This window comes from Triticum aestivum, chromosome 3B, assembly GCF_018294505.1.
Source record: "Triticum aestivum cultivar Chinese Spring chromosome 3B, IWGSC CS RefSeq v2.1, whole genome shotgun sequence".
In the NCBI taxonomy this organism is placed as follows: Eukaryota; Viridiplantae; Streptophyta; class Magnoliopsida; order Poales; family Poaceae; genus Triticum; species Triticum aestivum.
The window spans coordinates 621,349,586-621,364,360 of NC_057801.1; the positions used below are offsets into that span (position 1 = coordinate 621,349,586).

General features: G+C 43.3%; 1 pseudogene; it reads left to right on the forward strand.

The window, feature by feature from the left end:
• The first annotated feature begins 800 nt into the window (after nt 1–800).
• LOC123067634 (UDP-glucose 6-dehydrogenase 4-like) lies at nt 801–10,751 on the forward strand (annotated as a pseudogene).
• The last annotated feature ends 4,024 nt before the right edge of the window (nt 10,752–14,775 follow it).

Here is a 14,775-nt window from a genome sequence, read left to right on the forward strand (position 1 = left end):
TTTTTTTAATGTACACTATATAGTACAAAAGGTTGTTTATCATATGATGCAAATCATTAGTTTTACGGCAGTCTATTACATCAGAATCTTATCTTGATTGATAGGAATTCCACATATTGAACCTTCAAGATGGCTTGAAATGGACCTGGACAATGTGAATTGGGGCCAGTATCTAAACACTCTATTTTGGAACCTCAACTATTGGGATTGAATCAGTACGCTGGCTGGAGAGGTTGAGAATCCGAAGATAACTCCTTCCTACATGTTTTTGGTGACAGTTTGCTTGATACAATAGATGGATGTTATGTTTAGATATGTTGTGCTCGATGGATCATCTTCTTGCTTTGTTTATTCATGCTTTTTAGGAGAATATTTAAGCATGTTGATATGTTTGTCCCCTATATGTTTAGATATGTTGCCTCGATGGACCTGGTTATAATAATATAATTGATTTTCTATAATTGTTGTTGTGGGTTCGTCGATCATTAATTGGGTGGATGAGAGCAGCAGCGGCGGTGTTGCATTCTCTTTCATGAAACTGACCCCACTTTCTCGTTCTCATTACCTTGTGCGATTTGATTCCTCACTTTTCCTTTCTTCCGTTTCCTTTCCTCTTGCAGGATTGACGGGGCTGCTCTCATTTTCGGTTTGCCACTGCTCCTTGCATTCTACCGCTGCTCATTGTTGTCATAAGAAGGTGAGATCTTCGGTATGATGCTCCTGGCGTGTTTGATGAAATGTCTATAAGCTGATATGTTACTCATTCTCTCTTTCCTTATCGGTTGGTTCTTGGGTCCTCCATGCCGTTAGCCATCAAGGTTGGGTTCCTTCCCGCTTCCTTGCTCAATTTTTGCCTACGGAAAGCGATGTGTGTTGATGTGTTGGTTTTGACAACATCCCCGTGTGATCTTTGTTGGCATATCAAACGAGGATATTTGATGGCATACCCACTGGATTTGGACGTTTGGTGTGATCTCCGTTCAGTTTGTCATGCTCCTTTGTATGCAGTCTGCAGAAGTAGGCACGCCGTTTTTTACCCTCATATTTGATCATGCCGTGATGTTGCCAGCATCTGATTACTGAGTATTGTTCATGCTTTTTTGCTCAATTATTTGGGTAGAATATTTCTTAGAACATTTATGTGGCTTCAACTCTGCATCTCTAACACATACTGTCTTTTTAAGATCTGAAACTCGGTTGCTTCTGTTTACTCTGAGTCTGAGATGTGCAGTAAGAGCAGTGGATGCCCTATTTTTCAATCCTCTCAACACAATTACTTTGTTGTGATCACAGGTTGTAGGCAGCCAAGACGGTGAAGATCTCCTGCATATGAGCTGGCTACGTCTGTGGCCCAACAATGGATGTCATTGCCATCAAGTGCCCAACAATTGAGGTGGTGGTTGTCGACATCTCCAAGCCCCACATTGACGCCTGGAACAATGACACCCTCCCAATCTCCGAGCCCGGCCTCGATGATGTTGTCAAGGCATGCAAGGGCAAGAACCTCTTCTTCAAAACCGACATCGAGAAGCACATCACCGAGGCCAACATCATCTTTGTCTCGGTGAACACTGTTGGAAATATGCCCTAGAGGCAATAATAAATTAGTTATTCTTATTATATTTCCTTGTTCCTGATAATCATTTATTATCCATGCTATAATTGTATTGATAGGAAACTCAGATACATGTGTGGGTACATAGACAACACCATGTCCCTAGTAAGCCTCTAGTTGACTAGCTCATTGATCAATAGATGGTTACGGTTTCCTGACCATGGACATTGGATGTCGTTGATAACGGGATCACATCATTAGGAGAATGATGTGATGGACAAGACCCAACCCTAAGCCTAGCACAAAGATCGTGTAGTTCGTATGCTAAAGCTTTTCTAATGTCAAGTATCATTTGCTTAGACCATGAGATTGTGCAACTCCCGGATACCGTAGGAATGCTTTGGGTGTACCAAACGTCACAACATAACTGGGTGGCTATAAAGGTGCACTACAGGTATCTCCGAAAGTGTCTGTTGGGTTGGCACGAATCGAGACTGGGATTTGTCACTCCGGTTGACGGAGAGGTATCTCTGGGCCCCCTCGGTAGGACATCATCATCATGTGCACAATGTGACCAAGGGGTTGATCACGTGATGATGTGTTACGGAACGAGTAAAGAGACTTGCCGGTAACGAGATTGAACAAGGTATCGGCATACCGACGATCGAATCTCGGGCAAGTACAATACCGCTAGACAAAGGGAATTGTATACGAGATTGATTGAATCCTTGACATCATGGTTCATCCGATGAGATCATCGTGGAACTTGTGGGAGCCAACATGGGTATCCATATCCCGCTGTTGGTTATTGACCAGAGAACATCTCGGTGATGTCTGCATGGTTCCCGAACCCGTAGGGTCTACACACTTAAGGTTCGATGATGCTAGGGTTATAGGGAATAGATATACGTGGTTACCGAATGTTGTTCGGAGTCCCGGATGAGATCCCGGACATCACGAGGAGTTCCGGAATGGTCCGGAGGTAAAGATGTATATATGGGAAGTCCTGTTTTGGTCACCGGAAAAGTTTCGGGTGTTATCGGTAATGTACCGGGACCACCGGGAGGGTCCCGGGGGTCCACCAAGTGGGGCCACCGGCCCAGGAGGGCTGCATGGGCCATGTGTGGGAGGGGACCAGCCCCAGGTGGGCTGGTGCGCCCCCCCACAAGGGCCCAAGGCGCCTAGGGTTTGGGGAGGGGGCGCCCCACCTTGCTTGGGGGGCAAGTTTCCCCCTCTCCCCCCCCCTTGGCCGCCACCCTAGATGGGTTTGGGGCTGCTGCACCCCTTGGGGTGGGAACCCTAGAGGGGGCGTACCCCCCTCCCTCTCCCCTATATATACTTGAGGTATTTGGGGCTGCATACACATGAGTTTCCACCTCTCCCTGGCGCAGCCCTACCTCTCTTTCTCCTCATATCTCGCGGTGCTTGGCGAAGCCGTGCAGGATTGCCACGCTCCTCCACCACCACCACGCCGTTGTGCTGCTGCTGGACGGAGTCTTCCCCAACCTCTCCCTCTCTCCTTGCTGGATCAAGGCATGGGAGACGTCACCGGGCTGTACGTATGTTGAATGCGGAGGTGCCGTCCGTTCGGCACTAGGATCTCCGGTGATTTGGATCATGACGAGTACGACTCCTTCAACCCCGTTCACTTGAACGCTTCCGCTTAGCGATCTACAAGGGTATGTAGATGCACTCCCCTCTCTCTCGTTGCTAGTCTCTCCATAGATAGACCTTGGTGACTCGTAGGAAAATTTTGAATTTCTGCTACGTTCCTCAACAGTGGCATCATGAGCTAGGTCTATTGCCTAGATTCTATGCACGAGTAGAACACAAGTTGTTGTGGGCGTTGATTTTGTTCAATATGCTTACCGTTACTAGTCCAATCTTGTTTCGACGGTATTGTGGGATGAAGCGGCCCGGACCGACCTTACACGTACACTTACGTGAGACAGGTTCCACCGACTGACATGCACTTGTTGCATAAGTTGGCTAGCGGGTGCCAGTCTCTCCCACTTTAGTCAGAACGGATTCTATGAAAAGGGTCCTTATGAAGGGTAAATAGCAATTGACATATCACGTTGTAGTTTTTGCGTAGGTAAGAAACGTTCTTGCTAGAAACCCATAGCAGCCACGTAAAACATGCAAACAACAATTAGAGGACGTCTAACTTGTTTTTGCAGGGTATGCTATGTGATGTGATATGGCCAAGAAGAATGTGATGTATGAGATTGATCATGTTCTTGTAATAGGAATCACGACTTGCATGTCGATGAGTATGACAACCGACAGGAGCCATAGGAGTTGTCTTAATTTATTGTATGACCTGCGTGTCATTGAACAACGCCATGTAATTACTTTACTTTATTGCTAACCGGTAGCCATAGTAGTAGAAGTAATAGTTGGCGAGACAACTTCATGAAGACACGATGATGGAGATCATGATGATAGAGATCATGGTGTCATGCCGGTGAAGATGATGATCGTGGAGCCCCGAAGATGGAGATCAAAATGAGCAAAATGATATTGGCCATATCATGTCACTATTTGATTGCACGTGATGTTTATCATGTTTATGCATCTTATTTGCTTAGAACGACAGTAGTAAATAAGATGATCCCTCATTAAAATTTCAAGAAAGTGTTCCCCCTAACTGTGCACCGTTGCGAAAGTTCGTCGTTTCGAAGCACCACGTGATGATCGGGTGTGATAGATTCTAACGTTCACATACAACGGGTGTAAGCCAGATTTACACATGCGAAACACTTAGGTTGACTTGACGAGCCTAGCATGTACAGACATGGCCTCGGAACACAAGAGACTGAAAGGTCGAGCATGAGTCGTATGGTAGATACGATCAACATGAAGATGTTCACCGATGATGACTAGTCTGTCTCACGTGATGATCGGACACGACCTAGTTGACTCGGATCATGTAATCACTTAGATGACTAGAGGGATGTCTATCTGAGTGGGAGTTCATAAGATGAACTTAATTATCCTGAACATAGTCAAAAGATTCTTGCAAATTATGTCGTAGCTCGCGCTTTGGTTCTACTGTTTTAGATATGTTCCTAGAGAAAATTTAGTTGAAAGTTGATAGTAGCAATTATGCGGACTGGCTCCGTAAACTGTGGATTGTCCTCATTGTTGCGTAGAAAGCTTATGTCCTTAATGCACCGCTCAGTGTGCTGAACCCCGAACGTCGTCTGTGGATGTTGTGAACATCTGACATACACGTTTTGATAACTACGTGATAGTTCAGTTAAATGGTTTAGAATTGAGGCACCAAAGACATTTTTTGAAACGTCGCGGAACATATGAGATGTTCTGAGGGCTGAAATTGGGATTTCAGGCTCGTGCCCACGTCAAGAGGTATGAGACCTCCGACGAGTTTTCTAGCCTACAAACTAAGGGAGAAGATCTCAATCGTTGAGCTTATACTCAGATTGTCTGTGTACAATAATCACTTGAATCAAGTGGGAGTTAATCTTCCACATGAGATAGTGATGTTTCTCCAAAGACATTGCCACCAAGCTACTAGAGCTTCGTGATGAACTATAACATATCAGGGATAGATATGATGATCCTTGAGATATTCGCGATGTTTGACACCGCAAAAATAGAAATCAAGAAGGAGCATCAATTGTTGATGGTTGGTGAAACCACTAGTTTCGAGAAGGGCAATAGCAAGAAGGGATACTTCATGAAACGGCAAATCAGCTGCTGCTCTAGTGAAGAAACTCAAGGTTGAACCCAAACCCGAGACTAAGTGCTTCTGTAATAAGGGGAACAACCACTGGAGCAGAATTACCCTAGATACTTGGTAGATGAGAAGGCTGGCAAGGTCGATAGAAGTATATTGGATACACATTATGTTGATGTGTACTTTACTAGTACTCCTAGTAGCACCAGGGTATTAGATACCGGTTCGGTTTCTAAGTGTTAGTAACTCGAAATAAAAGCTACGGAATAAACGGAGACTAGCTAAAGGTGAGATGACGATATGTGTTGGAAGTGTTTCCAAGGTTGATGTGATCAAGCATCGCACGCTCCCTCTACCATCGAGATTGGTGTTGAACCTAAATAATTATTATTTGGTGTTTGTGTTGAGCATAGACATGATTGGATTATGTCTATCGCAATATGGTTATTCATTTAAGGAGAATAATGGTTACTCTATTTATTTGAATAATACCTTCAATGGTCTTGCACCTAAAATGAATGGTTTATTGAATCTCGATCGTAGTGGTACACAAGTTCATGCCAAAAGATATAAGATAGTAATTATAGTACCACCTACTTGTGGCACTGCCATGTAAGTCATATTGGTATAAAATGCATGAAGAAGCTCCATGCAGATGGATCGTTTGGACTCACTTGATTTTGAATCACTTGAGACATGCAAATCATACCACATGGGCAAGATGACTGAAAGCCTCATTTTCAGTAAAATGGAACAAGAAAGCAACTTGTTGGAAGTAATGCATTTTGATGTGTGCAGTCCAATGAGTGCTGAGGCACGCAGTGGATATCGTTATGTTCTTACTTCACGGACGATTTGAGTAGATACTGAGTATATTTACTTGATGAAACACAAGTATGAATTATTGAATGGTTCAAGTAGTTTCAGAGTGAAGTTGAAGATCATCGTGACAAGAGGATAAAATGTCTATGATATGATCATAGAGATGAATATCTGAGTTGCGAGTTTGGTACACAATTGAGACATTGTGGAAATTGTTTCACAACTAACACCGCCTGGAACAACATAGTGTGATGGTGTGTCCGAACATCATAGATGCACCCTATTGGATATGGGGCATACCATGATGTCTCTTATCAAATTACCACTATCGTTCATGGGTTAGGCATTAGAGACAACCGCACTCACTTTAATAGGGCACCACGTAATTCTGTTGAGACGGCACCGTTTGAACTATGGTTTGGAGAAACCTAAGTTGTCGTTTCTTAAAAGTTTGGGGCTGCGACGCGTATGTGAAAAAGTTTCATCGTGATAAGCTCGAACCCAAAACGGATAAATACATCTTCATAGGATACCCAAAATGGTTGGGTATACCTCCTATCTCAGATCCGGAAGCAAAAGTAATTGTTTCTAGAAACGGGTCCTTTCTCGAGGAAAAGTTTCTGTCGAAAGAATTGAGTGGGAGGATGGTGGAGATTTGATGAGATTATTGAACCATCACTTCAACAAGTGTGTAGCAGGGCACAGGAAGTTGTTCATGTGGCACCTACGCCAATTGAAGTGGAAGCTGATGATAGTGATCATGATGCTTCGGATCAAGTCACTACCGAACCTCGTAGGTCGACAAGGACGCGTACTACTTCAGAGTGGTACGCAATCCTGTCTTAGAGGTCATGTTGCTAGACAACAATGAACCTACGAGCTATGAAGAAGCGATGGTGGGCCCGGATTCTGACGAATGGCTCGAGGCCATAAAATCTGAGATAGGATCCATGACTTTGGAAGAAATACTTGATGGTCGTAAGGCCGTTGGGTACAGATGGATTTTAAAAGGAAGACAGACAATGATGGTAAGTATCACCATTAAGAAAGCTCGACTTGTCGTTAAGATGTTTTCCGACAAGTTCAAGGAGTTGACTACGATGAGACTTTCTCACTCGTAGCGATGCTAAGAGTCTGTTGGAATTATATTAGCAATTACAGCATGATTTATGAAATCTTGCAGATAGGATGTCAAAAACATTGTTTCCTTGACGATATCCTTGAGGAAAGGTTGTATGTGATACAACCAGAAGGTTTTGTCAATCCTGAAGAATGCTAACAAATATGCAAAGCCCCAACAATCCTTCTAAGGACTGGAGTAAGCATCTCGGAGTTGGAATGTACACTTTGATGAGATGATCAAATATTTTGGGTTTATACAAAGTTTATGAGAAACTTGTATTTCCAAAGAAGTGAGTGGGAGCACTATAGAATTTCTGATGAGTATATGTTGTTGACATATTGTTGATCAGAAATGATGTAGAATTTCTGGAAAGCATATAGGGTTATTTGAAAAGTGTTTTTCAATAGAAAACCTGGAATAAGCTGCTTGGACATTGAGCATCAAGATCTATGAGGATAGATCAAAAACGCTAAATGGTACTTTCAAATGAGCACATACCTTGACATGATCTTGAAGGTGTTCAAGATGGATCAGTCAAAGAAGGAGTTCTTGCCTGAGTTGTAAGGTATGAAGTTAAGAGTTAAAGATCGACCACGGCAGAGAAAGGACGAAGGTCGTCCCCTATGCTTCAGACGTAGGCTCTATAGTATGCTATGCTGTGTGCCGCACCGGAAGTGTGCCTTGCCATGAGTGTGGCAAGAGGGTACAAAGGTGATCCAGGAGTGGATCACTAGATAGCGGTCAAAATTATCCTTAGAGGAATAAGGAAATGTTTCTCGATTATGGAGGTGATAAAGAGTTCGGCGTAAAGGGTTACGTCGATGCAAGCTTTAAACACCTATCCGAATGACTCTGAGTAGGAAACCGGATACGTATAGTGGAGCGACCATTTGGAATAGCTCCAAGTAGAGTGTGGAAGCAGCATTTACAATATAACCTAGAGATTTGCGAAATACATATGGATCTAAATGTTGCAGACCCGTTGACTAAAACCTCTCTCACAAGCAAAACATGATCAATCCCCAGAACTCATTGAGTCTTAATCACATGGTGATGTGAACTAGTTTAGTGACACTAGTAAACTCTTTGGATGTTGGTCACATGGCGATGTGACCTATCAGTGTTAATCACATGGTGATGTGAGCTAGATTATTAACTCTAGTGCAAGTGGGAGACTGTTGGAAATATGTCCTAGAGGCAATAATAAATTACTTATTATTATTATATTTCCTTCTTCATGATAATCGTTTATTATCCATGCTATAATTGTACTGATAGGAAACTCAGATACATGTGTGGGTACATAGACAACACCATGTCCCTAGTAAGCCTCTAGTTGACTAGCTCGTTGATCGATAGATGGTTACGGTTTCCTGACCATGGACATTGGATGTCATTGATAACGGGATCACATCATTAGGAGAATGATGTGATGGACAAGACCCAACCCTAAGCCTAGCACAAAGATCGTGTAGTTCGTATGCTAAAGCTTTTCTAATGTCAAGTATCATTTCCTTAGACCATGAGATTGTGCAACTCCCGGATACCGTAGGAATGCTTTTGGTGTACCAAACGTCAAAACGTAACTGGGTGGCTATAAAGGTGCACTACAGGTATCTTCAAAAGTGTCTGTTGGGTTGGCACGAATCGAGACTGGGATTTGTCACTCCCGTTGACTGAGAGGTATCTCTGGGCCCACTCGGTAGGACATCATCATCATGTGCACAATGTGACCAAGGGGTTGATCACGGGATGATGTGTTACGGAACGAGTAAAGAGACTTGCCGGTAACGAGATTGAACAAGGTATCTGCATACCGATGATCGAATCTCGGGCAAGTACAATACCGCTAGACAAAGGGAATTGTATACGAGATTGATTGAATCCTCGACATCGTGGTTCATCCGATGAGATCATCGTGGAACATGTGGGAGCCAACATGGGTATCCAGATCCCGCTGTTGGTTATTGACCGGAGAACGTCTCGGTCATGTCTGCATGGTTCCCGAACCCGTAGGGTCTACACACTTAAGGTTCGATGACGCTAGGGTTATAGGGAATAGATATATGTGGTTATTGAATGTTGTTCGGAGTCCCGGATGAGATCCCGGATGTCACGAGGAGTTCCGGAATGGTCCGGAGGTAAAGATGTATATATGGGAAGTCCTGTTTTGGTCACCGGAAAAGTTTCGGGTGTTATCGGTAATGTACCGGGACCACCGGGAGGGTCCCGGGGGTCCACCAAGTGGGGCCACCGGCCCAGGAGGGCTGCATGGGCCATGTGTGGGAGGGGACCAGCCCCAGGTGGGCTGGTGCGCCCCCCCACAAGGGCCCAAGGCGCCTAGGGTTTGGGGAGGGGGCGCCCCACCTTGCTTGGGGGGCAAGTTTCCCCCTCTCCCCCCCTTGGCCGCCACCCTAGATGGGTTTGGGGCTGCTGCACCCCTTGGGGTGGGAACCCTAGAGGGGGCGTACCCCCCTCCCTCTCCCCTATATATACTTGAGGTATTTGGGGCTGCATACACATGAGTTTCCACCTCTCCCTGGCGCAGCCCTACCTCTCTTTCTCCTCATATCTCGCGGTGCTTGGCGAAGCCCTGCAGGATTGCCACGCTCCTCCACCACCACCACGCCGTTGTGCTGCTGTTGGACGGAGTCTTCCCCAACCTCTCCCTCTCTCCTTGCTGGATCAAGGCATGGGAGACGTCACTGGGTTGTACGTGTGTTGAACGCGGAGGTGCCGTCCGTTCGGCACTAGGATCTCCGGTGATTTGGATCACGACGAGTACAACTCCTTCAACCCCGTTCACTTGAACGCTTCCGCTTAGCGATCTACAAGGGTATGTAGATGGACTCCCCTCTCTCTCATTGCTAGTCTCTCCATAGATAGATCTTGGTGACTCGTAGGAAAATTTTGAATTTCTGCTACGTTCCTCAACAAACACCCCCACCAAGACCCGCAGTCTGGGAACAGGCAAGGCTGTCGACCTCACCTACTGGGAGAGCGCTGCCCGGATGATTGTCGACGTGTCCAACTCTGACAAGATCGACGTTGATGAGTCCACTGTCCCTGTCAAGACCGCGAGACCATTGAGAAGATCCTGACCCACAACAGCAAGGGCATGAACTACCAGATCCTGACCAACCCAGAGTTTCCTTGCTGAGGGCACGGCGACCAATGACCTGTTCAAGCCTGATAGAGTGCTCATCGGTGGCTGGGAGACCCCCGAGGGCAGGAAGGCTGCCTAGGCCCTCAAGGAGGTGTACGCCTACTGGGTGTCTGAGGAGAACATCGTCACCACCAACCTGTGATCTGATGAGCTCTCCAAGCTCGCCTCCAACGCCTTCCTGGCATACAGGATCTACTTCGTGAACGCCATGTCGGCGCTCTGTGATACCACGTGCGTGCTCGTGCTCATGGTGGTTTCCCATATATCAGTAGTGCGGAGGAGCCGGTATCCTCAGCCAGAGTTGGATGTACTTGCGGGTGACCTCACTGTCACCAGTGCATCTGCAGGTATGCTAGCTCCATCTCTTCTCTTTTTGTTGTGAATGCAAAAAGGAGAGGCTCAGATCTGGAGAGTAGCCAATGAGATACAAATTAATTTAGTTTTGTTTTGACGATGCCAATGAATTTCCGTAGATTTTCCTATACTCAGCAGAAAACTTACATCCCTTGTTCACTGGGATTCTTCTTTCTTCATTGTATCTTTTCCCTTCGCCATAGCAGATAGCACCACATTTGCCGCAGCACACCAGAGTCAATTTAGTTGACTAGCAATAGAGCAAAGCTGAGCTAATTCCAAATATGACAATTAACTGCATACAATTTTCTATCTTCAGGGGGCTTCTCTTTGATTCAGAGTAAAATCAAGTTCTTTACCTATGGAGGAGGTAGATACTGATGGAGTGGATGACAAGGTGTTCTCTAGATTCTGCATCATCTCCATATTCTGCATCATTAGTGAGCAACTTACCTAGGGAGGAGGTAGATACTGACAGAGTGTATGAGCAGGTAGTTCTCCAAGTTTCTTTATACTACCAGCCCACTCTATATTTGACTATGCTCTAATATGTCAAATCATGAAATGATATGAATAATTAAATATTAGCAGATGGACAAAACGTGTATTGATGGTCTGATGTACCAAGTGTTTTTATCCACAGTGAATAAAATAGAGGAGTGGCCTGTTCACCGGAGCAAGCGAGGAAGATAGCTCAGCCCGACCACCAACGTCCACTCACCGGTTTCTTCGATGCCTCGACCTCAAGCTGCATCAGCTCATTGATATGTGATGGACATCTCCCAGCAGTCCCTCGACTGCCAGGCCACTGCGTCCGACCTCGACAAGGCGTTCGGATGGTTGTCGAGGCACGCGCTGCTGTACCAGCGGTGCTGCTATGTTGCTCTGCCCTCAACCATCCAAATCATTTATACCAGACCCAATCTTCCACTGCCATCTCATACATATGCAGGTACTATCCAGTATCTATGCATGAGCTACCGAGCATGAGTGTGGCCGTCACCCAGGAGCAGGTTCAGTTTCTGTGCATCCACTTTTTGCCTACTTTGCATCTTTTAGATCTGCAATTTCATATGACGTTAGTTCCCTTCTGCCATACAGTGGACTACTACATCTTCTCAGCTGTGTTGGTTTCTATAGCTCCATTGGTTGCTTACTTTTTAGTGATATTGTAGTTTAGGGCATGCTCACCAATTGTTCCATCAAAATGTCAAACCAACTTAAATTTATCTCTTATATATGTGTTATTGAATACTAGAGGTGATTATTTTCTTTCTATGGATTACAATTTTATAAGAATTAGGCTTCTTGAAACTTTGAGGTCCAAACTAATTAGTCTTTGAGATTTATGCACCAGGGCATACAACCTAGGTAATCCTTAGTACATATTTTTAATTTCTAACTGAAGGTAGATACATACTGGAAATAAAGTTGTTGCATGCCCATCATCAATTACTCTTTTGTATATCACTTTTTAGAATAAGATATATTTTGGTTGTTCAATGCTTCTAGGAAGAAGATGGTTTAATATATTGGTGTCAGAGCGCTTGTTGCAATAACCGTCAAATCTTGATTGTATTATATTGATCGGACCAAGCACTTTTTGGATAAATTAGCATGAAGTGATCAGGAGCAGAGAAATAGATATGTCTTGAAGAAATGGATATATATGGTTTTAAGGTTACATGAAGATATATATGTCTGGATCAAGTTGTAAGTTCTCTTCCAGAATTACTTAAGATTAGTGATTCTGTTAGCTACATAGTTGTCCTTTATTTATGGGGATCACATGTCCTTGATGATCATATTATGATTTGGACACACATTAATTCATAAAACCATTTGTTACTTTCAAGACATGTTTATTTTGTAGGTGCATATCCATACAATTCATAAAACCATTTGTTACATTCAAGACATGTTTATTTGTAGGTGCATAGCCATAGACGACGCCCTCTTGCTGGAAATAGTAGCAACAACACTCACCTCACGTAATCGCTCGTCCTCAAAAGATTCATAATTATATCTATTTTTGGATGAATTTTGGGGTCAACATATTACAGACTTGTAGTCAAGACCTAATCGCTACGTACAGTATTTTGAACCCATGGTGTGTCAACCTTTTTAATTTAAGATAGCAACATTATCCATCACATCTTTTATATTTCTCTCCATGATTCTCAATGGTCTTGATTGCTTGATAAAGGATTTATGGCATGAATTGGTCGCTGAAAAGTGGAATATGTAATTTATTCTAATATCTTAATCATATTTTGGATCAACATGTTGTAGCTGGCCACTTTCTACCTCTGCACATGTACACTGAATTCTATATCATGTTCTTCCAATGAAAGGGATAAGAGAAAAAGTAGAAGGATATAGATTTTGCATATATTTTTAACAACTTCCAAGTTGATATTTGGGCTCATTCCTGGTTCGATACTGGTTGATGCATGGTTACTTTTGGCAACTTGGGTTGTGCATGAGATAGTAAAAGGAGAAAATTACTAAACTTGGAACCTTTTTAACATCCAATTAAAAGGGAAGGTGAACATCTCCTCAAACATCATATCCTTTTGGTATAACATAACAAGACAAGATGAGTACCATGTTTTCTGTTACTTCTCAGTTTCCTTGCATTGACTATTACATAATCAAGGGCGCACGATGCAGAGAGATATGCCTGACCATCTCAAAATGTTCTACAGGAGTACTGAGGGAATTGCGTGAACCTGACACCAAAGGTGAGCCATCGCCTATCCCAGCCCGTTGCCAAGCACCGTCTTATTCTGCAGCAAAAACGGCCACCCATTCCGAATCCCAGTAGATGCGGCTAACACTGGGTTTTAGAATCGCTCAATCTTATTTTATCCATGAATCCACCGCCTCGTATTTGACCTGCCTCTCCACTCTTTGGCAAATACTTCAGATTTTCACAATTTTCCAGACTTTTTTGCCATGATTGCATATAATCTCTGTAGTTATTTACTTAAATGATTGTTAGGCCTGCTATGCATCACACGATATATATAATGCAATATCTAGTACACTGTTTAGCCCCAAATCTACAGTACTTACAGACATTAGCCGGCAAAAGGAATTAAATAGCCACAAATGGTTGATGCACATATACTCAAACGATTACATACTGGTTTATTTATAAAAGAACCAAACTAGACAAGTTAAATCCATCTTAGTACTCTTTTAAAGTGCATAATTAAACTATATGCCCACAATTGCTATTGCCAGCTACTTAAGTTTCTGATTTCTCGCACTAACAATTCTCACGATACTTATACAGGGTGAAGAATATGAGCATCCGTAGTATATCATTCGCGGTGAGCCAATGCCAAGCTACAATGCTTATTATCTTGTTCTGATATTCCCTATTTAAAATAAAATGACCTAATAGTTTTTATGATCTGCTATACCTCTTTGACACCAATTTTCTGCCATAGAACCGGAAAAACATATATTAGGCCGATAAATAATGCTCAAGTTAACTAACTTGCTTACTATATTCTTCCTACCATAGGTTTAAAGCTTAATTCTAATTTTCTCTTGATGAAAGCTTAGTCTCCTAACAATAAATAGTATTCAGCCTCCTTACATGTCATTTTGATCTTTCCAGATCTTACCAAAACGAAACTAAATTCAGGACCACCCCCTGCTATCCAATACCGGAGAGAGCTTGAAAGGTACTGTCACCGGGGCAATGAAGTGAAGCTCTATCAGCACCATGTGAACAAGTTGTTTGCCATGTTCCGCCGCAGAAAAACGGATATCAAATACTATGTCTGCACTATCAACAAAACATTTGCAAAGCTAGGCCAGCGGATGGTAAACTCCTTCTTTCCACTTCATTGAAAAAATAATTATCTTTACTTATGCCTCACAACTAAACTACTTGTACTTGACTAATCATTAGAAGTACAACCTGTAGTATGATTTTGATTCACCAAATTGACTTCATTGCGAAATATTGAAAAAACTGTATACATGTAACTTTAGAAACTAATATTCATATAGTCTGATATACATGTTTTCTTCCT